This window comes from Rattus norvegicus, chromosome 7 (assembly GCF_021556685.1).
Source record: "Rattus norvegicus strain SHRSP/BbbUtx chromosome 7, alternate assembly SHRSP_T2T, whole genome shotgun sequence".
NCBI classification, from domain to species: domain Eukaryota; kingdom Metazoa; phylum Chordata; class Mammalia; order Rodentia; family Muridae; genus Rattus; species Rattus norvegicus.
In genome coordinates, this window is record NC_141540.1 from 34,930,896 (window position 1) to 34,955,093 (window position 24,198).

At 41.4% G+C, this 24,198-nt stretch overlaps 1 protein-coding gene and 1 pseudogene across 12 annotated transcripts in view; one reads left to right on the forward strand and one right to left on the reverse strand.

The window, feature by feature from the left end:
* Anks1b (ankyrin repeat and sterile alpha motif domain containing 1B) overlaps positions 1-24,198 on the forward strand; it is a 1,165,946-nt gene that overhangs the window by 918,443 nt on the left and 223,305 nt on the right. The gene's annotated exons all lie outside the window — the stretch shown is intronic.
* Snrpn-ps3 (small nuclear ribonucleoprotein polypeptide N, pseudogene 3) lies at positions 21,455-22,161 on the reverse strand (annotated as a pseudogene).

The following is a 24,198-nucleotide window of genomic DNA, read 5'->3' on the forward strand; positions in this document are numbered from 1 at the left end:
GGCAGGAGGAAGTATGATTTGTGAGGGACAGGGATGCTTGTGTGTCTACAGGCTGAATGTCAAAAGGGCAAGTTTAGAGAGGCGCATGAGAGGTCCTACATGCACAAACAGGTCCTAGAGCTGGAGCATGTCCATGACCGCCAGGGCATGTCGTGTAGTCTGTCTGTATCTCGTGTTTGTGCACTGTCTCCTTTCTTTCTTTCTTTCTTTCTTTCTTTCTTTCTTTCTTTCTTTCTTCCTTCCTTCCTTTCTTCCTTCCTTCCTTTCTTTCTTTCTTTCTTTCTTTTAAAGATTTATTTATTATGTGTACAGCATTCTTGCCTGTATGCTGTCAGGCCAGAAGAGAGCATCAGATCCCATTACAGATGGTTGTGAGCCACCATGTGGTTGCTGGGAATTGAACTCGGGACCTCTGGAAGAGCAGTCAGTGCTCTTAACCACTGAGCCATCTCTCCAGCCCACATGTGTGTGCTGTCTTCTAATGTTATCCTTTTACATAAAACAGTCTGTTTGGCCCCCTGTGCTGTAAGTCCTCTAACAGCACAATGACCGTCCTTAACCAGAAAATCTCACAGAATTTTGTTTACAGGTGTTGTGTTCCTAAGATTGTGTGTTTATGTGCATATGACAACATGTGTGGAACACAGCCAATGGAGATGAAGATTAGTGGATAGGAGTTTAAGCTCTGGAGCCAGGCTGCCTAGAATTAAATATTGTCTCTTATTACTTAATGGCTATTGCTGACCAGCTCATTAACTCTCAGCAAGCTCATTTCCCAGTGATTTGGTTTTCTCATTAGTAAATGAGAGGACAGATTGTACCTGCTTCTCAAGGTAGTTGTGAGGATTAAATAGTTTACCAATTTGCATGGCACGTAAATGATCACACACAACAATATTCACTGCCATTGTTATTAGATGGTTAATTGATATGCAGTTGGGTTCTAAGAATAAAAATTGAGTGTTACATAGTTATGTTCATCTTTAAAATTCACTGGATCTTTATATTATTTCTATTAATGCAGATTAATAATTTAATTTAAATTTAGGTGTTTTTATTATACTAACACATACAACTTCCCTAATTTGGGTGACAAACAGGTCTATGTATCTAAAACAACAAAATTCTCCCTCTAAGTACCCTATGAGGAATAAATGTCTAAAGGATAAATTCCCCATGCAAACAAGAATGCACACTAGGAGCTATTGCTATTCCTTCACTGGTCTGTGAGCCTCTTAAATACATCACTCATTTTTTTTCATTCAGTGTCTACCATACCAAGGAGGCAAAGTGTGGGTCAAATAAATACTAAATGAAACAGTTGATAGCTTCAATAAAACGTCTAATTCTTCAACTGTCAGCTTGATTGGTCTGAAAAATAAATGAGTGGATTAGTGAAGGATACTTTGGGGTGTGTCTGTTAAGGCTTGTACAGAGAATTGGCCGAGGGATGAGGACACACTGGGAGTGTAAGTGCCGCTATCCCACTGGGTAGGAGCTTGCACTGAATAAAAGGGAAGATGAAGAATGTGAGCAGAGCGCTGGCTCCCTCCCTTCTCGTCCCTCCCATGTGCGAGCAAGCAGCTTTGTCCTGCTGTCACAATGTAGACCTGCTCCCATCACCATGCCTTCCCACAGCACCATATTGGACTAACCCTTCCCCTATTAAGCGGCTTCTCACCGGGCAGCTGGTGGCAGCTACTACCTGTGGCAGGACATGGAAAAGATTTCTTCTAAGCCTTTCATAAGGCACTCTGAAAATATGAGGTGTTACTGTTGTCCTACTACTATTTCTGGGGGGGGATCAAAATCTGTTCATATGCTTTGTAAGTATCCTAACTGTGCCTCTAAAATATTCAGTGTGATCAAGTGCTTCAGGAACATTTGTCTCTGAATTATTCTTACTTTAATTTCAAAAGTTATTTAATTCTAATTAAGTTCATCAGCCCACTGAGACCTTCACTTTATTATATAAATTTCTTCTTTCCATAAACTCTGTATATCTCATTTTTAAGAAAAAAGTGATTTTTTTCTTGCACAATATTCAGATCACTTGCCCAAAGTAAGACCAAAGTACAGCCACTTCTAAGTGAAAATACCTTTATCCTCCCCTCTCCTGTTCTTTTATATGCAATCTAGCATCCTTTTAAAAAATGGGGATACAATCTCCAAAGGAAAAAAAATGTAAAGGATAAAGAAGTTAACAGACTGGGTCTGGGAAACACATGAGAATATTGGACAAGGTCTTTCAAACAACTGTGGTTCAAATGTTAGAAGATCCAGTAGAAAAAAAGAAAGACACCAATTACAAAAGTCGGGCACTGAATTAGGGATGAGGGAGCATGAAAATGTACCATGGGAAAAGCATTAGACAGAGATGAAGAGTTCTTCAGGTGCACTTAAGGTTAGACTTCACACAGCAGGGGAGTGGGTCAGAAGGCTTGAAGGAAATCAACCAAAATTACCTAAAGTAAATCACAGAGGCACTCAGGAATCAGAAAGGAAGAAGCAAAACATGCAAAGGTGTGCATAAGGGTCAGGTCAGTTAAGGACTGGCTTGTCTGCAAAAGGATGAAAACAAAACCACAGGGCAAGTATCTGAAAGGATAGCACTGTGAATTTCTCTTGTAAAAGTAACTTTTATCTGCCAGATGCAATTGTTGTCTCAGAGGCTTACTGGTGAATAAGCTCACTGTTTCTAGCTCTTTCTGAAGGCGGGCTGGCTGGCTGGCTGGCCCAACTCAGCTGTTCTGGTGCAAACCCCTCCCCAAGCTGACTGATTCAAACTGGCTTCTCTCTGCTTCTGGCTGAATTGCTCTACTTGGAAAAACTGCCACCAACTGAAATGCACTGACTGCACAAACTGACCAGAACTGGATGGAAGGAACTCCATAAACTCAACTGAACTCAACTACATTTACCTGATCTGCACTGAACTGGATTCAAGTGAAGTCCACGGCATTGTTTGAATTTAACTGAACTGCACTCACTGAACTGATCTCCTACTGACTCACTCTTCAGTGCTCTTAAGTAGCCTCTCTTTCCTGTCTGTTTTCATGAGAGTTGGGCGTATACTATCTCTGACTCATTCTGTTCAAATCTTTCTTTGTTCATCATTTTTGTCTCCCCCTCAATTAAACATCACTTTCAAACATGGCTGTTTCCTTATACAAACTAACCTTTCCTACATTGTTAGGGATTACAGAAGTGTATTAAGGATATGCCTGTATTCCAGCCAGAGGATTAAAGATGTGTCATTCCAGCTGGATCACATAGACCTGGAACGTCTTTGGATGTGATCTCTTACCAGAGCAGCCCTGTTGCTGGATTAAAATTCCTCTACATTCTTTAAAAAGTTTAACACTTTATTATTGTGTTTCCATATGCAATGGATGGACACACACCACAATGCACATGTGGACGGCAGAGGATGGGTTCATAGAGTCATTTCTCTTATCACGTTCTTAACAGAGATTCCAAGTATCAAAGTGAGGCCTCGCCCAGTAAATGCATTTACTCCCGAATCATCTCACTGGCTCTGAATTTCTAAAATTAACAGAGGATAAGCCATAGATTCAACAAGCCCAGAAAACACCAAAATTAATGAAAAGGGGCATGTTACTTAACACAATGTAGATGTATAGAGATAGGCTTTGAACTCCAAGGATGCCTGGGACTTCTGGTCCTGATGCCTTCATCTCTCATATGTTGGTGTTGTAGGTGTGTTGGTGTTGTAGGTGTCACGCAACATACAAAATCTTGCTTTGTTTTTCCACTTCACCCTTTGCTGAGTGGGGAGTCAAACCCTGGGCCCTTTGCATGCACAAACACTGTGCCACTGGGCTGCATCCCATTGCAGACAAATTAAGATCAATGCTAAAGAGAAAATCTTGTAGACAGTCAGAAATATACACACAGAACAACCACAATAACAAAAAAGTTAGTGTTTCATATTTAAAAATAGGGGACCCATCCAGTGGTGCATGCCTTTAATCCCAGCACTTGGGAGACAGAGGCAGGTGGATTCGAGGCTGCCTGGTCTATATAATGAGTTCCAAGACTATACACAGAGAGACTCTGTCTCAAAAAAGCAAACCAATAAACAAACAAAAACAGGGAGCTAAGAAGAATGGAAGAACATCTTTCAAGTGCTGAAAGAAAAGAAGACTAAAAGAACCTTATAATATGCTAAGTCGTTGAAAAGTAAGGGGTAATAGAGACCATTTCACACAAAGGGAAACGTTGCTGAGGCCTGTGCTAGAGAAACACCAAAGTTCTTTGGGCAAGAGAAATATGACCCCAGATAGAAATTGGTATATTCAAAAGAAAATTAAGAACACAGGAAATACTAAAATCTGACAAACTGGGAACGTGTTTCTTGATTTACTGCTGTTAAAAGATAATTGAACGTCTCAAGGAAAACTAAACAATTCAAGAAGTTTGTGATGCATTAGAAGTAAGCTACAATATGACAAGAAATGGAGAAGGGAGGGGAAAATTAATGTTATAAGGATTTTATACTGTATATGAAATAACATGCATAATAACATGATTTAGAAGTAGACAAAGTCAAGATGAATAATGTAAGCCCTAGGGCAATTACTAAAAATAATAAAACATTTCTTCAAATATGGAGATGAAATTCACAAAGTTATTTCTCAAAGAAGTCAGAAAAAAGGGGAAGCAAAAAATAAATTTGGAGATTGACAGATTTTCTTAAAAAGCAAATCATATTCATATTAAATACAAGTGGCCAAATATCCTCCTTTAAAAAAATCAGAGTTTGCCTTTGTAAAAGTAAGGCCTAACTATATTTATCTACATGAAAGTAAGTAAACATTGAAAGGACTGATATCATCACAAAATACACCATAATCAATCTCTCACCACAACGGAGACTTTTTTGCCCCATAGGGGCAGAGGGCAGGGAATAAGAGAAAAAAAAGAAAAACAAACAAACAAAAAACCAGGACATAAATGATGAAGGTGAAAAGGAAGGGAATAAGGGGGAGGGCAAGGAAGGACAAAGGACCATCTGTGGAGAAGAGACAGATGTGGCCCATAGGTAAATAGCAGTTTATAAAGGAACACAGGAAACCCTGTGTTGGGATGCGGTGTTTAATTTTGATTGGGCACGTTAATTAGATGAGCCAAAAGGGGGCTTTCGATTGCTGGATTTCAGTACATAGATAGCTGGCCCTTGGTAGTCAGCCTCATGAGGCCGAAGAGACCAAATAAGGGAATAGACCTTGGTAGCCAGCTTTAGGGATATTATCTAACAGTTTAGCAAGGTAGAGGGAATGAAGGAATGACAAGGCCTACTAGAGCAGTGTTTGCCATGCTTGGGCCTTCTAGAGCCCCTCAAAACTTACACCTAACTAATTATATTTATCTGCACAAAACACCACCCAAACATAATGACAATAAGTAAGAACCTAGACTTTAAGAATATTGGCTGTACATATTGGTCTAGAAATGTTGAACTTAAGTTTTTTCCATTTGTACAGGGGTAACACACTGTATTAAATATGTAAGGTCTTATCTACGTGGGTTTGATTACAAAAACTAATAAAGTATTCTCTAAATTAAAAAAAAAAAGAATATTGGCTGTAGAGTTCTTTGGACCTGCACAAGAATGGCTGGATCTTGAGGTAAATCTATTCCCATCTTCCCAAAGAACTGCCACACTGATTTCCACAGTGACTGAACGAGTTTGCACTCTGGCCAGCAATGGGTGAGTGTCCCTTATTCCACAGACTCAACAGCATGGCCTGTCACTTGTGATATCCATCTTGGTCATTCTGACTGATGTAAGATAAGATCTCAAAGTGTTTTTTTTTTATTTGCTTTCCCTTATGGCTAAGGATGTAGAACATCTCTTTAAGTGCTTCTTGGCCATTTGTGTTTCCTCTTGTGAGAGTTCTGTCTAGATCTGTACCCCATTTTTTAATTGGGTTACTTCTTTTCTTGCCGTTCAGTTTTTCTTAGTTCTTTGTATGTTTTAGATAGGATCCCTCTATTGGATGTAGGCATGGCAAAAAACCTTTTGCTATTCTGTGGGCTGCTTCTTTGACCAACAGTGTCCTTTGCCTTAGAAAAGTGTCTCAGTTTCACGAGGTCCCATTTATCAGTTGTTGATCTTAGTGTCTGAGTTAACTCTGTCCTGGTCAAGAAGTTGCCTTCTGTGCCAATGAGTTCAAGCATGTTCTCCATTGCCTCTTCTCTCAGATTTAGTGAATCGTCTTTTCCGTCGAAGTCTTTGATCCATTTGGAGTTGAGTTTTATGCGGTGATAGATATGGGTCTGTTTGCATTCTTCTACATGCCGACATCCAGTTTGACCAGTGCCATTTGATGAAGATATCGTCTTTTTTTCCCCCAGCATGTATTTCTTCCCTCTTTATCAAAAATCAGGTGTCCATAGGTGTGTGGACTTGTATCTGGGTCTTCAATTAGATTCCATTGATCAGTGGGTCTGGTTTATGTCCATATCATGCTGGTTTTTATTACCGCAGCGCTGCAGTACATCAGAGATGGTAATGCCTCCAGCTCTTGTTCTTTTCTGGTTTGTTTGGTTTTTATCTTATTATTTTTTTTATATGCCTGTTTGTATTCTAATAAGGGAGAGAAAGAAACGGCATGGATTTGTGTGGGTGGGGAAGTGTAGAGAATCTAAGAGGGGTTGAGGAGAGGAAACTGTAATCAGATTAGACTTATAAAAAAATCTATTTTTAATAATAAAAACAAAACAAAAAAGAATGCTGGCAGGGAGGACTAAGAAGGAGCCAGGAACCTGCTGTTGGAAATGGACAAGTCCAGGTTGACAGAGCCCCTCTGTGCAAATGTTCCTTAATCAATGAGCTGTACTTTGATACCCGGATTTCCAGGAAAACTGTTGAAGCTGAGGCCTGTCTTCTGCTGCTCGCGGCAAACTGTGGGGGGAGAGCAACAAATAAAGTGGGGGAGGGGGCTTAAAGTAAAAGCAATCCAGGATAAATGATTTTAAAAATACCCCACCCCAAGATGGCAAAAGGATTCAAAAAGTCAGACATAAATGCTGAGGCAGCGGGAAAAGCCTGAATGTGTCCTGTACACACCTGCTAAAAGCTCCCCGAGTGAGAGGTTACAGAACGCACTGCCAGGAGATGAGGTGATTCTTCTAGATCTTTTAACCAACCTCGAAGTCCTTTAATGGCTGCAGATTGGCAGAGGGCAAAAGTGTGATAGTGCTGCTTGGAAACTGTACTCACGTCCCTCAGTATAGTTTAGTAAACCCTTGTGACAGCCACAGGAAATGCAAAAGGTTATTGAGGAAATTATATTGGCAGACACCTTACCCATAAGACTAAAGAAAAGGGGTCCTCAGACCCTCCCAGACTCTGCTGCAGAAAGAGACTGAGGACCAGGGAGATGTTTCAGCTGGTAAAAGTGCTTCCCACAGATAAGCCTGATGACCTGAGTTGGAACACACGTAAAGACATAAGAGGAGAGCTGACTGGTTCTAGAGAGATGGCTCAGAAGTTGGGAGTGCTTACTGTGCACCCATGAGCACAGTGTCACAAATCCCACCTAATCACTGATCTCTATAGCACCTGTGTCTCTAGCCTGCAACTCCAGCTCCAAGGGATCCAGCACCCTCTTCTGACCTCCACAGGTGCACACACGAGTGCACTCATGCGCACACAGGGGACATTCTTGTAGATGTTATAAATTAATTAACGAATTAATTAAACTTTCTTAGAAGAAAGCCAATAAAGCTATTCAAATACTATGAAAAAGGAAAAGACCACTCAAAAGCGAAGTCTGGAGCCCAGAAAGGAGAGCTGAGAGCCTAGTGGCTCTGATTGCCAGTGTCTGAAAGGAAACAATTTCTCCTGGCTAGCATTTGCTTTCAACGCTACTTTGAATTGGAAATTACTGCCCTTCGAATGAGAAATGCCACCCCTATACGCTCATGCATTTAAACATTTGGTCCCATATTGGCAGTGCTGTGGAAGGTTCAAAAACCTTGGGAGTAATCAGTCCTTCTTAAAAGGGGGAACAAAAATATTCATAGGAGGAGATATGGAGACAAAGTGTGAAGCAGAGACTAAAGGAAAGGCCATCCCGAGACTGCCCTACCTGGGGATCCAGCCCATATACAACCACCAAACCCAGACAATATTACTGATGCCAAGAAGTGCATGCTGACAGGAGCCTGATATAGCTGTCTCCTGAGAGGCTCTGCCAGAGCCTGACAAATACAGAAGTGAATGCTAGCAGCCAACCATTGAACTGAGAACGGGGTCCCTGATGGAGGACTTACAGAAAGGATTGAAGGAACTGAAGAGGCTTGCAACCTTATAAGAACAACAATATCAACCAACCAGAGCATTCAGGGATTAAACCACCATCCAAAGAGTACACATGGACAGACCCATGGCTCCAGCTGCATATGTAGCAGAGGATGGCCTTGTTGGGCACCAATGGGAGAAAAAGCCCTTGATTCTGACAAAACCGGCCCCTGCAGTGTAGGGGAATGTTAGGGCAGGGAGGCTGAAAGGGGTGGGTGCATGGTTGGGTGAGGGAAGACCCTCGTAGAAGAAGAGGGAAGGGGATTGGATAGGGGGATTATGGACTGGAAACTGGGGAAGGGGATAACATTTGAAATGTAAATAGAAAAATATCTAATACTTTATTTTTCAACTCCCTGGGAACAAACCGGGCTCCTCGGAGGAAGCCACTGATGACAAGTCATTAATCTATGATGATCCTGATTTAGGGAGGATATGTCTGGAGCTGACATCAGTTCCTGGGCCAAAAGATATAAGGAGCCCAGGGCTGCGTTGGAGTCTGAAGTTCTTTAAGATCTCACCAAATATAATGAAACTAACATAGCAACCAATCAAAATTATACTAGTGTCGCTGCTTCACCCCTACCGATCATATTAGAGGTCTACCCTTCAGGAAAATTCCCCTAGCCTTGCATATAAGGGGGCCTGCGACTGCCTCTGGTCACCATTTTGATGGTTGACTCCTGAATGCTAGTAATTTCTACAGAATAAATGTTCTTTGCCTTTGTATGCTATTTGAATCTGGGGTCTCCTTTCAGTGATTCATGGACCTTGCCGGAGAAAAGACATCACCGGTGGCAGACTTTGAGGTTCTAGAGCATGGTCTACTTCCGGGTTCTCCCTCTCTGCTTCCTGTTTTGTGAATAAAACATAGTTTTCCCGACTGCTAGGCTAGCCTTGCTCCTGGAGTCATGCCTTCCCCACCCTGATGAGCTGTAGTCTTTTGGAGCAGTAAGCTAAAATAAATCTTCTCTACCCTAAGTTGCTTTTCATTAGGGTATCCTAGCACAGCAACAGAAAAGGAGCAAATGCGGCCACCACGTCTTCATTCACCACCTGGCTTAAATTATTTGTATTATTGTCATGTCATTGTGATGGGGTCCTGAGCTTAAATGGAGGTTGTGAACTGGAGAAGCAGTGAATGTACTTTGTGTGCGGATGGGGACTAGTGAATGACTGAGGCCAGTTTGGCTACCCATGAAGTTTGGTAGGCAGAATTCCATGGGGGTATTCCATTTCCTTCAACACTATTGTTTTTCCTGTGATTACAGCATACTAAATGTCAAAGGAGAGACTACCTGAGAATGCCTAAGTTAATCACAGGAACATGTTTGAAGCTCAGAGCTTTCCCTAGTTCAGAGGGAATCGAAACGTCAAGAGGAATGCCATGCACTTAAATTTTCGACAGATGACTAAAGGGCTATTTAGGATAATGTTGTGACAGTGTCTGTTGATTTTGAGAGTAGTTGCTAGCAAACTAACAGGTCACAAGAAAATGAGAGTGGTCAGGTAACTGACAATTACAAGATTTTGCCAACCATCTGATTGGTTTGGAAGCAGACTCTCCTACAGAGCCTTCAGACAAAGTGACAGTCAACATTTGACCGTGGACCCTAAGCTAAGAACACAGACAAGCCCACTTGGATATCTGATCTACAGGATCATACCATACAATGCATTTGTAGATTTAAACCACCGAGCGTGTGACAATTTCTTATTCAGCAATGCAAAACCACAAATGAGAACAAACAGATCCACACAGTCAGTGGCAGGACAAAGCAGTCAGCCACTGTGTAAATAGTTTGGCATCAAAACCAGCGCTACAGTGGAAAACGTGCATATCTGAGGAACAGTGAGTGGTTCAACGTCTATGTGTATAGCATGATTAGGTCTCAATATGTGCATGGGGGATTAGAGCAGGAATTTTCATGACCATATTAGATTGATACTTCAAAGCTAATCAACTAAAAACAGAGGTGTGTGTGTGTGTGTGTGTGTGTGTGTGTGTGTGTGTGTGTATGTACACATTCATAGAGAAGAATTCCATATAGTAATGAAAATGAACAAACGAAGGTTACATGTAAGAATATGAATAATGCTACGAGAACTTTATCTATTATACTGACATGATTCAACTAACACTGTATGGTTGAGTCCAATCAAAAACACCATTGTCATCGACTTTCAGAGACCCTTTGTAGCACATGTTCAGGAAGGTCTCTCTTGATTTCCCGAGGTAGAGGGCAGCAAGAACCTCAGTCAGGATGACCTTTGAAGCAGGCACAGCCCAGGCTGTTAAGACTGGAAGAGAGTTAAGACTAGCCATTGAAAGTTAGACTCCAAAGAGCCAAATAACCCTATTTTAAAAATAGGCTACAGAGCTAAACAAAGAATTCTCAGCTGAGGAATATCAAATGGCTGAGAAGTACCTAAAGAAATGTTCAACCTCCTTAGTCATCAGGGAAATGCAAATCAAAGCAACCCTGAGATTCCACCTCACACCAGTCAGAATGGCTAAGATCAAAAACTCAGGTGACAGCAGATGCTGGCGAGGATGCGGAGAAAGAGGAACACTCCTCCATTGTTGGTGGGATTGCAGACTGGTACAACCATTCTGGAAATCAGTCTGGAGGTTCCTCAGAAAATTGGACATTGCACTACCTTAGGACCCAGCTGTACCTCTCTTGGGCATATACCCAAAAGATGCTCCAACATACAACAAAGACACATGCTCCACTATGTTCATAGCAGCCTTATTTATAATAGCCAGAAACTGGAAAGATCCCAGGTGCCCTTCAACAGAGGAATGGATTCAAAAACTATGGTACATCTACATGATGGAGTACTACTCAGTTATTAAAAACAATGACTTCGTGAAAATCATAGGCAAATGGATGGAACTGGAAAATATCAACCTGAGTGAAAACACAGAAAAGCACACATGGTATGTACTCGCTGATAAGTGGATATTAGCCCAAAAGCTCAAAGATACAATCCACAGACCACATGAAGCTCAAGAAGGATGACCAAAATGGGAATGCTTCACTCCTTCTTAAAAGGGGGAGTAAAAATACTCATAGGAAGGGATACAGAGGCAAAGTAAGGAGCAGAGACTGAAGGAACGGCTATTCAGAGCCTGCCCCCTCATATGGCCCAGATATATACAGCCACCAAAACTAGACAAGATTGATGAAGCCAAGAAGTGCACACTGACAGGAACCAGATATAGATGCCTCCTGAGAGACACAGGCAGAGCATGTCAAATACATAAGTGAATGCTAAGCAGCAAACCACTGAACTGAGGAAGGGACCCCCACTGGAGGAATTAGAGAAAGGATTGAAAGAGCTGTTGAAGGGGCTTGCAACCCCATAAGAACAACAATGCCAACCAACCAGAGCTCCCAGTGACTAAACCACCATCCAAAGAGTACACATGGACAGACCCATGGCTCCAGCTGCATATGTAGCAGAGGATGGCCTTGTTGGGCACCAATGGAAGGAGAATCCCTTGGTCCTGCCAAGGTTGGACCCCCAGTGTAGAGGAATGTCGGGGGAGGGCAGGAAGGAGGTGGTAGATGGGGAGGGGAACACCCTTATAGAAGAAGGGGAGGGGGATGGGATAGGGGGCTTATGTCTGGGAAACTGGGAAAGGAAATAACATTTGAAATGTAAATAAAAAACATCCAATAAAAAAGGAGGGGAGAAAATGAACAAACCTCAGGGCATAATGCATAAATAAATAGATAGATAAATAAACAAATAATAGGTGTATGCTTATATACAAGTGATTCATTGGTCCTTACAGTCTACAACATGTAAACTAAGTAACTTGGGGAGGAGACCATGTACAGTAAAATGATTAATAAAAGCAAAATGATAGTGAAAACATAATCAAGAGACCAGAGGAAGGGAATGGGAGGTATTAGGAAGGGAAGGGAGGGGTTCAGGAAGGGAAGGGGCGGGATCAGAAAGGGAAGGGGAGGGATCAGGAAGGGAAGGGGTGGGATCAGGAAGGGTAACCAAGACCCATCAGAGATAATGATAGTCTATGGGTATCCACAGAGGTTGGTTGTATTAACTCTGTCTTTATACTTGTGACTCAAAAGCTAGGTCTGCAAAGCAGAAATAACGAGATTTCGCCGGGAACACAGGAGACAGGTCATATTGCTCATCCTGCCTCGGCTGAGTCAGAATCTACAGGTTTAACAAGGTCCCAGACGGTTTGTTTGCACATTAAAATTTTAAGAGTACTCCTCTAAAATTTACATATAGTTTGCGAATATTCTTTTGTACCAAATAAATATTTAATAATCATGTTTGACATCACATTCCAGTTGTGTAAGTGGCTAGACCCTTCAAATATCCTTCTTTTCTTAGTTACCTTAAAACCTTCCCTGTCAAGAACCAGAAGAAAAATTATTGTCATACATAAAGCATCTATCTGAAGCCGGGTTTGATATCGTCACCATTGAATTGAATAGTGAATAATTACCATTTTATATCAGATGGCCCCTTTGTTTGTACCCATTTCGACGTCTCAATAGATTGAACTGGTTTCCTTTCTGTACTTGGTTTGGTATGGTTTGGTTTTGTGACCAGGACCTCATGAAGCCCATCCAGGCTTTGAACTCACAGTGTGGAGAAAAGAGAGTAGTGAGTTCTATGGTTGCTTCTAACTCTCTGCCCGGATGGGCTGTTGAAGCAGCGATAATCGGAAAGAGCTTGAGACAATGTCCATGCTGAACTGAAGATGAAGAGTCTGGTGAGACCAGAGAGAGACGTCTGTGGCAAAGATGTAGACAGTGGAGATGAATAGAAAACAAAGGAGCAACAGCCAAGAGTCCCGGCTCACAAAATCTGCACAGTGCATGCTGGGAACTTGATGGCGCAACTTTATGATCCAAACAAAGAGCCAGGCACTAATAATAAGAAAACTTCTCAGAACAGACAACAGGATGGGAAAGCATTAGATGTCTAGATGGGCACTGTGAAAAGACCCCTACAGTTACCTAGGCCATTCAGTGAGACCCCCTCAGAGTACGTGTTCATATAGGAGAATGGACTATACCTATCAAGACTATACTACCCTGTGTAGGACAGTGTTAGAAGGGTCTTACACTAATCACACTGATTTGTGAATTGTAGACACATATTTTTAGTTCTATTTTAGTTCAGAAAGACGTTTGAGAACTTGAAAGAAGAGGGGTAGAATCATCCAAAATGAAGCAAAGATAAAAGAATGAAAAACGTAATAGCAGTGCAGTGACCTATGGGATAATATCAAGAAATTTGATATAAGTATTAATGAGAATAGTGCATATGTCAAAAATATGTGGATTGTATTTAAAGAAATAATGGCCACCAGGTTTTCTAAATTAGATATTGGGGTTGTAAGTATACAGATCCAAGAAATCCAACAAGCCCTAAGGGGATACACACACACACACACACACACACACACACACACACACACACAGAGAGAGAGAGAGAGAGAGAGAGAGAGAGAGAGAGAACTAACACCAAGCACAGCATAATGAAATTACACCACCAAAAAGAGCCTCCAAAAACATCCTGAGAAGAAAGACATATAAAAAAGCAAAGAGAGAAATTCTGCACACTTGTGGACATTAGCTATGAAAAACAGAGGAAAGAAGCAACGTCTTTAAAATCTATTATGTTTAAAAAAAACAAGCAAAACAATAACAAAACCCTTTCCATTAAGGTCCAATATTTCACGAAAATATCCTTCAAAAACAAAAGTGAAGCAAACCACTCTTCTAATGCAACAACAAGAAAAGGCCAAGATAACTGACCGTAGCAGATCCATTTTGTAAGAAAGGAAATTATGCCAGGTGGAAATTTAAATCTGCCGAGACAAGTCTCAGTAATGGTAAATATATGAATACATATAAAATACTCTATATCATCTTAAAGTTACCTTAAAAGTTACTGGCTGTTAAAGAAAAACACTGGCTATCGTACGGTCATTTTGTTTTGTTTTTAAAATCAGACAAAGAAGTAAAATGAATGTTAACAGTAGCAAGAAGGATGGGAAACAGAAGTCTGTGTGTCCTAAGAATGGTGCATTACACTTGTATGCCACGTTATTTCAGGTGCGCTATGGTAAGCCAAAAGTTCATATGTACACCTTGGGACAAAGGAAAAAGTGTAGTTATTAAGTCAATAGTGCAAACGAAATGGAATATTAAAACCAACACTTAATCCAGAAACAGAAGAAGGAAAGGGGACAAGAGTAGAAATGAGTAGAAAACAAATAACAAAAAAATGCAAACTCAGCCATATAAATAACTACAGTAATGTAAACTAAAATACAGATATTGGGGTGTCAGGGTCTAGCTGCATAGAACACGTGCCTAGCATGACAAGAGCATGGGTTTGAGCCCCAACACAGAAAACAAACATTGAAGGAAAGCAATTAAAAGGAATACTCAACTCTGTGCTGTGAAAAAACCTACTTTAAATGTAAGATACATATATGGATTAGATGAAGTTGGACTGTACTTTTTGGGGCATGAGCCTTAAACACTTTATAGGTATTTGATAGCTCATACTCCATAGTATAACCTAATTGGTAAGCTTCTCTTTTTTTTTTTTATTCAATAAATATATTTATATTTTCCCATCTTTATTAACTTGGGTATTTCTTATTTACATTTCGATTGTTATTCCCTTTCCCGGTTTCCGGGCCAACATCCCCCTAGCCCCTCCCCCTCCCCTTCTATATGGGTGTTCCCCTCCCCATCCTACCCCCATTGCCGCCCTCCCCTGATTACAACTTAAATATTACTGAATCTAAGTCACTCTGTTCAGGCATTTCTTAAACTGTGGGCTGTGACGCCTTGGAGACAGAAATGACCCTTTCACAGGCACCTAAGATCATAGGAAAACTCAGATAACAGTAGAAAACAGAACGTAGAAACAGAAATAATTTTGTGGTTGACAGCCACTGCATGAGGAACTGTATTGAAGGGGTTCCAGCATTAGAAAGATTGAGAGCCAGTGAGCCAGATAACAGCCTAGGCAGTTCTTTCCTAAGCTGTCAACAAGGACGACTGACTACTAATACAAAGAACACATTTTATGCTCAATATTTAAATTTTATTTTGAAAATTCAAAGATTAAGTCTGACATGAAAGCTTTCTGCATTTGGATTCTCTAGTCTCTACTGGCCTAGAATATCAGGTAAGAATTATATCCTACTTTACTGGCTGGTTTTGGGTGTCAACTTGACACAAGCTGGAGTCATCACAGAGAAAGGAGCCTCAGTTGTGGAAATGCCTCCATGAGACCCAGCTGTAAGGCATTTTCTCAACTAGTGATCAAGGGGGAGGACCCAGCCCATTGTGGGTGGTGCCGACCCTGGGCTGGTAGTCCTGGGTTCTATAAGAAAGCAAGCTGAGCAAGCCAGGGGAAGCAAGCCAGTAAGTAACATCCCTCCATGGCCTCTGCATCAGCTCCTGCTTCCTGACCTGCTTGAGTTCCAGTCCTGACTTCCTTTGGTGATGAACAGCAATCAGGAAGTGTAAGCTGAATAAACCCTTTCCTCCCCAACTTGCTTCTTGGTCATGATGTTTGTGCAGGAATAGAAACCCTGACTAAGACACTTACTTAGCCTTAAAGAAAAGAAAAGCTCTTTTTCCCTAACAACCATTTTATTTGACCAGATACAGTTATTTTGCTAACTATAGACCAGTGTACTTTTTTAATATTTGGTTTTGAAATGTGAAATCAGAATCCAGTGATCCCGCCTCTTAGGATTTTCATGATAAAATGTGACATTTAAGCACCACAGTGAAGCTTACATTCCCATGCCTACATATGAATAGATAGATGCCTTTGGTTTTTCCTGGCTAAATTTAAATTTTCTAGAACTGTTGCTTTCGGGATGTGCTAATCATATACCACAAAATGTTGCTGACTTTCATAACTCAGCCAAGGATATTGTGTTCTATCTTTGCATAGAAATGCAAATCTCTTCAAAGATTGAGCAAGACTTTTTTTTTTTCTGATAAAGGCGATTTGAAAGTTTAGATCTGAGCTGATAAACACATACCAGCAATTTAGTGGTATGCTAGAATTTCGAAGTCTTTACAACTAAACTCGCTCACGCCCCATCTCTACCACTAGAATTCTATTGTGTATCGGCGAGCATAGACTGAGAACTGCCAACAACGCTGGATCTTCTGCTTACGTCAGCTCCGTTGTATTATTGGCAGCTGAACATGCCTTACAGGCTACTGCATTCTCATTGATTGCTTGAGAAACGTCAATATTTTCCATTGGTGGCATTTGTAATTCATCTCCCAGAAATCCCTGACATGACCATAATTTAACAGATCTGGTCATTAATTCGGAGAAAGAAAAGGAGAGAAGAGAAAGAAAAGAAATACAATAGTCTCTCATTACATATGAGCAAGTATTTTCTGATCGAAACATTGGTGGAGTTGTGCTCTGCTGTTTTTAACCCCAGAACTGTGATGGAACCACTTGTAACTTACTCCATTTCTACAGTAACTCTTTTCCTGAGTTGTGTGCATTTTTGACTAGTGGGATTTTGTGGCGTTCTAGTCTTTATCTGATGTGTGTCTCTCCTAGCCCGACTTTTTGTTTTTGTTCGTTTGTTTTTTTACCTAAACTTGTCAGAGAAGTCTCTCTTCTTCCAATGGGTACAGCTTGGTGGGTGTGTCTGTCTGCTGAGTAATGTTATGAGTAGAAAACACCTATACATTGTTTTTTTTTTTCTTCTGTCTTGCACACAATCCCCCTTCGACTTAGAATACCTGATACCTTTCTGTGATTTTGGTTACTGGTGATGGAGGTCTGGTCCCCTTGTTTCCAGGTTCTTGATTTCTTAGTCAAGGAAGTAAAATAATGACTAGATACGGATTTGCAAACCAGCAAGGAAACAGTTCAAATGTGAAGCGATAGCTCAGATCGGAAACTGTCTGCCATATTGTCGAGAGAGACAGTGGGACACAAGAGCAAGAACACTCAAGAGTCCCAATTATTGCATAAGGCTTTCTGTAATTCGGCTCAAGAGAAGGTCTTTGGTTGCTAAAAGCATCAGTATAATGAGGGTGGTTCTCAATTCCAACTTATATAACCTCTTTTCTACCGTTCATGCCTCTTACCACAATGCATCTGATCTTAATCATATACATGTCCAATTATGTATAAGGCGTAAGACGGTAAACAGAGGATTGACCCTAAAAGTATGTTCCGGACAATTTGTAATGCTGCACGTGTCATCAAAATGGGCCTGATCAGCCCACCTGGCTTCAATTCAAGATACATTCCCGGACGTGGCTAACTAGAAATGGATCATTATCATGGGGTTGCTGTGAGGAGTCACTATTGCTATTGGTAAAAGTAGGTATCCCAGCAGCTTGATGCAGGTGTGTGTGTGTGTTTGTGTTTGTGTGTGTGTGTGTGTGTGTGTGTGTGTGTGTGTGTGTGTGTGTGTGTACACTTAGTGAGGTAAGGGTCTCAGGCTGCTGACTGCATTATTTTTGTGCATAGCCCAAATCAAGTGGAGTCCCAGCCTGCTATGTCCTATGCTTTACTTGACTGATTATCTTTCACTTCTAGAAGGTCTACCTTAAGCATCTTCTTTTGAAGCCAAATGAGGGGAGATAAATGAGATTTCCCCAGGATCTACAGAATCTAGGTTCGATTCTCCAGTCCCAGTCCTACCAACTATGCCTCTGGGCAGTAGCTGTCTAAAGTTCCCTGTCTAAGTCCCTACCTATGCCCACTGCCAGGCTTTTGCCTCAGGAATGAGCTCCTCAACTTGAATTAAATACTATGTTTAACTGTGTTATTTACATGATATAAATCCAGGTATTTGAGCATATTAAGTATATTTTCTTCGTTTTTCAGAGTCACTGTGATTTTTCACATTAAGAATACAAGTTGACTAGCCCACATTCTTCTAACTCTGCCCTTCATTTACTCATGCTAAGATATGGTTGTTAAGGGTGTCGTCAAGGTAGATGACCCAGCATAACTTCAGCACATGGCTGTAGACTCATGAGGCTTCCTTTTGTGGGGTCCAAATCTCGCTTTATGATTGTCATGTGACCAGTCCCTGCCCACTCTCCCGTATTGTCATTCCAAACATGCTAGACTCCATCATAGCCTTCCATTGTCTCCTCTCTCCATGCAGGTTGGTGTCTGTCTCTGCCTGGAACATTCTTTCTCTTGGGTCTCTGTTCAAGGGCCAACACCTCAGAGCCAAGACACTGTTTTCTCTAAAATAATAATAATAATAATAATAATAATAATAATAATTTCTTCATTAGAGTCATAACGGTATTACACATCTACATCCCCTCCATACCATTACAGCAGAGTAGAGCACACAGAAGTGATTCTGAAGGTGTTTGGTGAGTTTAAGACAGGGAGGCAGGGGAGTAGTTGTCCTGGTTTGGCATAGAATGCTCCCTTTAGTTAACACTATAGGGTGACTGTGGTCTCTCCCTGACTTCTCCTTCTCTCCAACATCAGCCTATGCCGGTCTCCTCCAGCCCCCATAGTTCCTTGAGTCTCTGTGGGATTTAATCTGAACCATGTTCTACTCCACATTATCTCTGAAAAGATATGGGCTTCACAGTTCTCTTAAAGGTTACCTTTCTATGTTGTTTATAGTAAGTCTTCTTCAATTTGTCCCTCTGGGAATTCCTACACTGGACTTGGCTCTCAAAAGGCATTATGGGAACAAGAATAGCAACTCATCAAGTGTTCATTATGGGACAATCTTGGCTCTGAGCCCTTTTCAAGTATTAACTCATTTAGTCAACCTCATCACATACTAATATCTTCATTTAACATCTGACAAAAATCATGTTCCAGAGAAGTGAGGCAATTTCACCTCAGTCATCCAGACAGAATGGGAAGATGGATAGAGTGGTTCTAATGTCTGTGTTCCTAATACCCATGTCAGCTCCTACCTGACAGAAATAGCCCTGAGGTGGCACTTAGGAGGCATGGCTGCTTCTCTTCATTCTGTTGCTGGCTCTGAGGGCCTGAGATGAGCTCTTTCCGTTTTCCTAAATTGAGCCATATGTGGTGGCAAGTCCTATAATCTCAGCACTTAGAAGGCTGATGCAGGAGAATCACAAAATCAAGGACAGTCTGGACTACATAAGGAAGCTCGAGCCAGATTAAGCTATATAATTTGTAGATAATCTACAAAGTTTGTTTGAAAAAACTCCAAGATTAAAGGTACTTTCTTCAAATAAAAACACTGGTCAACTTAATTTACAAAGACTCTGTTCTACCAACGAACTATTACTGGTTTATCATGAGTTGCCTTGAGAAAGATGCAAGTGGAAATATCTTCAAATATAACTATGGATTTCCTACACTACTCATATCCCCTGCCAGCCAACTCCTGTCTTCTGTTGTGGCAGCTTCAAAGGGGGAAAAAAAGGAAAGACAGAATAAGAGATTTCTCAAAGGGTTGAAGAGGTTTGAAAAAAGCATGAGGGCATCTGGTAAATATTCAATAACCAGTAAAAGTTGTTTCACTCACTTTTGCTAGATATGAGTTTTAAATACCTTACAGACATTCACGTTATCAACAAAAAAGAATGGGTGTCAAGAAATGTAGAGGTCTGTTTCCAACTTTTACTACCACGCATTTCCTTTCCAAGCTAAAACAAGAAGTCCCAAATTCTTCTGTAACTTTGCTACCATGGTGTGGAATATGCAACAGCTATCCTTAATCTCGACATATGCTAAAACTGACATGGAATCCCCAGAGATCACCTGATCATGTTACAAATGGAGTCTATGCTGCATGCCAGGGCCCAGTCATATCAAGCAAAACTTAACATTAAGTGAGGTACCCATTTAATGTTCCTATTCCTTTGGGTATATACGTCCTCCTCTGTGACATTAACAACATTCATTGGCAAGTCTAGATTCCCATTTATGAAATCATTGTCTTTGGTCCTTGTCTTCATCACCTTCAGATAGCCAGAATGACATTTTCAAAATACTTTCTTCTTGCATAAATGTATGCATAGTTAACATGGACTAGAATGTAGAGCCAGAAGCCAGGGACTTGTGTCTCAGACCAACTTGACATCTCTTACCAACTTGGACAATGTTCTGACCTTGGAGTTTACTCTGAGCCTGTATCCTTATCTGATAATTGGAGATCATGATGCAGTCAACCCTGTTGTTGTCAGCCAACTGCCCATCACATGAGAAGTTGTATGGAATGAGATGCCCTCTTGATGTAATTTTGCCAGATATGACTCTGAGGACCACAGATCATTCTTTCTCCAGGCCCATGAATAAATTCATCTTAAACCATAAAAAGTCTAAGTTGAAAGAAAAGAATAAGGTCATTGTTTCAGTGTAATACAACTTAACTCCTGTCCTATCCCTTTTCACAGAGTAATATAGTGAATCAGCTAATACCTCTTCTACAGGATCTACTCATACTAACATTAAAATTTCCAGGAAGAGCTAGGCAGGCCTCCTCTACACTGAGCCACTAGATTACTCTATGAAAATGGACAGCACCGCAGCTGCCATGTTCCATAAAGACTTTTTACTCTTCCGTTTGAGCCTCAGAACAAACGAAGCTCTCACTGGGTGCTAGCAGACTGAGAACCTGGAGAACCTTCACTGAGAGCCACTTAAAGCTACCTGCTCAGCCTCTCTGAGAGCTGAAGATCCGCACTACCCTCTGTCTGAATGTCAGGTGAGCCTGGTCAGGTAGTACCTGCCCAATTCATGTCAGCAGTTCACCTTGACTCTCTGGAACCCTTACTGCATCTTCACAGTTCTGTGTGTCTTCTCTCTTCCCAATTTCTGGCACTGATTTTTGCAACCACAATGACAATTTTGAATTTAAACATTCCTTAGGAAAGCAAAGAGAATTTCTAGAGTGGTTTCCCCATAGTTGCCCTTCTTGTTTCTTTTTTTTTTTTCTTTTGGTTTGGTTTGGTGTTTGTTTGTTTTCCAATTACTCAATGTATTCATTATCTATAGTTAAGTCAGTAAGAAGGGCCAAAAAGCTCACAGGCTACACAATTTCACAAGAAGCTTTGTAGGGGAAGAGAAGGCCTGAGATTTATCAACCGTATCTTAGGGCCTTGGTGGATGCATTCCTTGGGGATATGGGCCTCTAATTCCTGATAGAGGGGGTCTCATTCCTGGAAGGGGAATCCCTATAGGTGTCCAGCAGGGAAGGCCAATTGGTAGACCCATGGGTAGTCTCATACCAGATAGAGGAGCCATAATGCCTGGAGGTGGGTTTGCTCTGCCTATAGGTGAAGCTGGAGTTCCAAGCCCTGGTGAGTACTGAGTTGAGGCTCTGACAATGTTAGAGCAGCAACAGAAGCAGCTGCTATAGTGCCTCTTCCCTGTGGAGTTCCGATCTGCTGGGATGAGCCTCCAGCTCCTCGGACAGGGCCTGCTAATCCAGCAGGAGCTTGGAAAATAGGTACAATAACTGGTACTTCTCTGACAGCTGCTCTTCCAATCCCAGGGCCACCTGCAGTGCCAGCAAGTGGCACATGAGCAATGCCAGTATCTTTAGGAGTTGAACCCTCCACAGTCATGGAAACCAATTTCTCCCCACATAGCAAGACCCGAACCAAAACCTGTTTTTCTTCACATTCTGGCTGGTTTGCATTCTTCGGCTTGATCTTCCTGGACTCATCACAATCACAGAGGCTTAACTACATATGCTTGTCAAAAGCCTTAAAGATGACAATGAAGATTCCTCCATCTTGCAGGCTACATCTCAGTCTATAGTCAGTGGGCTGCAGCATCTTGCTATTGTTTCCCACAATGATGATTGCTGTTCTACCATAGCCATTCCCAACAGTAAAATCTCAAGATCCTTAATACTTGGAGGAAGGCTATAAATAAATGTTTGATGCAGGTTATTCATACACAGTGTGAGCTTGACTAAAGTTTCACAGTCAGTGGGTCCTGTTTTCCTATACTTTCACCACTTTGGCGTTCTAATACTGCTTTAACTACTTCTTGGTGTCTCAGCTAAGACTGCCTATCTCGGTTCTGCCTAGAAATCGACCACAGGATTTGAGAACATCTTGGGTACAAGTGACACTCTTGGCTCAGTGAGGCTGTTCTTCTACATTTGACCTGGACTTTGACCTCTGGCATATGCTGTTCAGTAGTTCTTCTCAGCAGATCCCCATAAATGTGAAGGAAAAGAATATATATACATACATATACATAGACACAAGCACATAAAAAATAATGAAAAACAAAAAACATTGACAGTGAAATCCACACATAGGAGCATGTCATACCTGAGGTTTCAAGGGACTGAGAAGAGACAAGGTGACCTGGTTCTTGTTTACATACATGTTTTTGATGCTGCTTTAACAATATTTTCTCCATGTCAAGCATTTTTGCTCTGATTGTCTCATCTAATTGTGGAAGGATAATAGTTACTGCGAGCCTGAGCTTCAGAGCCAGGAAACATTGTCTTTAATTCAGGCTCTACCATCAATACACTCATCATCGTCGTCATTGTCATCATCATCATCATCATCATCATCATCACCACCACCACCACCACCACCACCACCACCACCACCACCACCACCATCATCATCACCACCATCCTCGGTTTCTAATACAAAGCTGAGGTTTAGAGAAACTAAGTCTTAGCCGGTTTCATCCAGACAGACAGAGGCAGAGGTGGGGTTTCAGACCTAATCTCCCTTACTGAAGCTCCAGTCTTTCAGGGCTTTCTTAAAGAACCCTTGCTGATGGACATTTTTCACATTGTCCAAAAGGCACCGCTCTTAATAATCATCCTTTCGGGGTAGAAAGGGTAGAATAGGATTACGAGTTGCAATTTGAAGGTACTTTATCACCAGCCACTCTGTGATATATCTGTGAGCATATCTAGGAACCAATCAAGCATTAGAAAATGAGATGTCAAAATCAGAGAACATTTTTTATCTATATAGTCTATGGAACCTGTTTTGATTCATGTGAACCAGTTTTTCCTTCCTTCCTTTCTTTCTTTCTTTCTTCCTTTCTCTTTCCTTCTTTCCTTCTTTTTCCTTCTTCAAGGCAGTTAAAGAAAAACTAAGTTGCATGCCGTGAAGGGAGTAGACATTATTATTTCACAATTTTGTCTAAGATTATACCAAAATCATTGGACTCATTCATTTTTGTTCATTTTGGGCAGATATCATTCATAGTCACATCAAACAGATATTAATTGAGGGTCTGCTATGTACCAGGTGCCAGAGAAGCCAGAGCAGCCTGTCATTGGCAAGACTCACGACCCTTCTGTGCTGTAAATAAAAGAGGCAGAGAGACTCGGCAGTATTCGAGAGTGAGCAGGGGTATCACAGAAGGATATAAGATCCAGAGGAGAACGTGTGAAAATATTGCCAACAACAAAATGAATGATGTCATTAGAGAACAATATAGTGGAGAATAAAGAAAGGATGGAGCTTACCTGAGGGAGTAAATAGACCTAACAGAGATGTGTTCCTAGCATGGAAAGCAGCAGTCTTCAGTGGAACAGAGGGCCATAGTTGAACATATCGGCCACTGGATGAGAAAGAATGACAAGTAGTCCCTGGGGACTCTCAGAGGCCGGAACGAGATGAACAAAAGAGGGACCATAAGGACCAAATGGGCCCAGTAGAGGCTTCAAATTGCTAGTTCTGTGCCGGCCAGTGATTCCCTGCTTCTCATTTTCCTCCTCAGAATCTCATCTTTGCAAACTCAGAGAATCTAGCTCTGTAGTTAGAGCAAGGCTGGGTCACCGAGCGCCTCGCTTTAATAATAGGAACGCGGTGTGTGGAGATCTCATTTCCCCCTGAGCCCGCCGG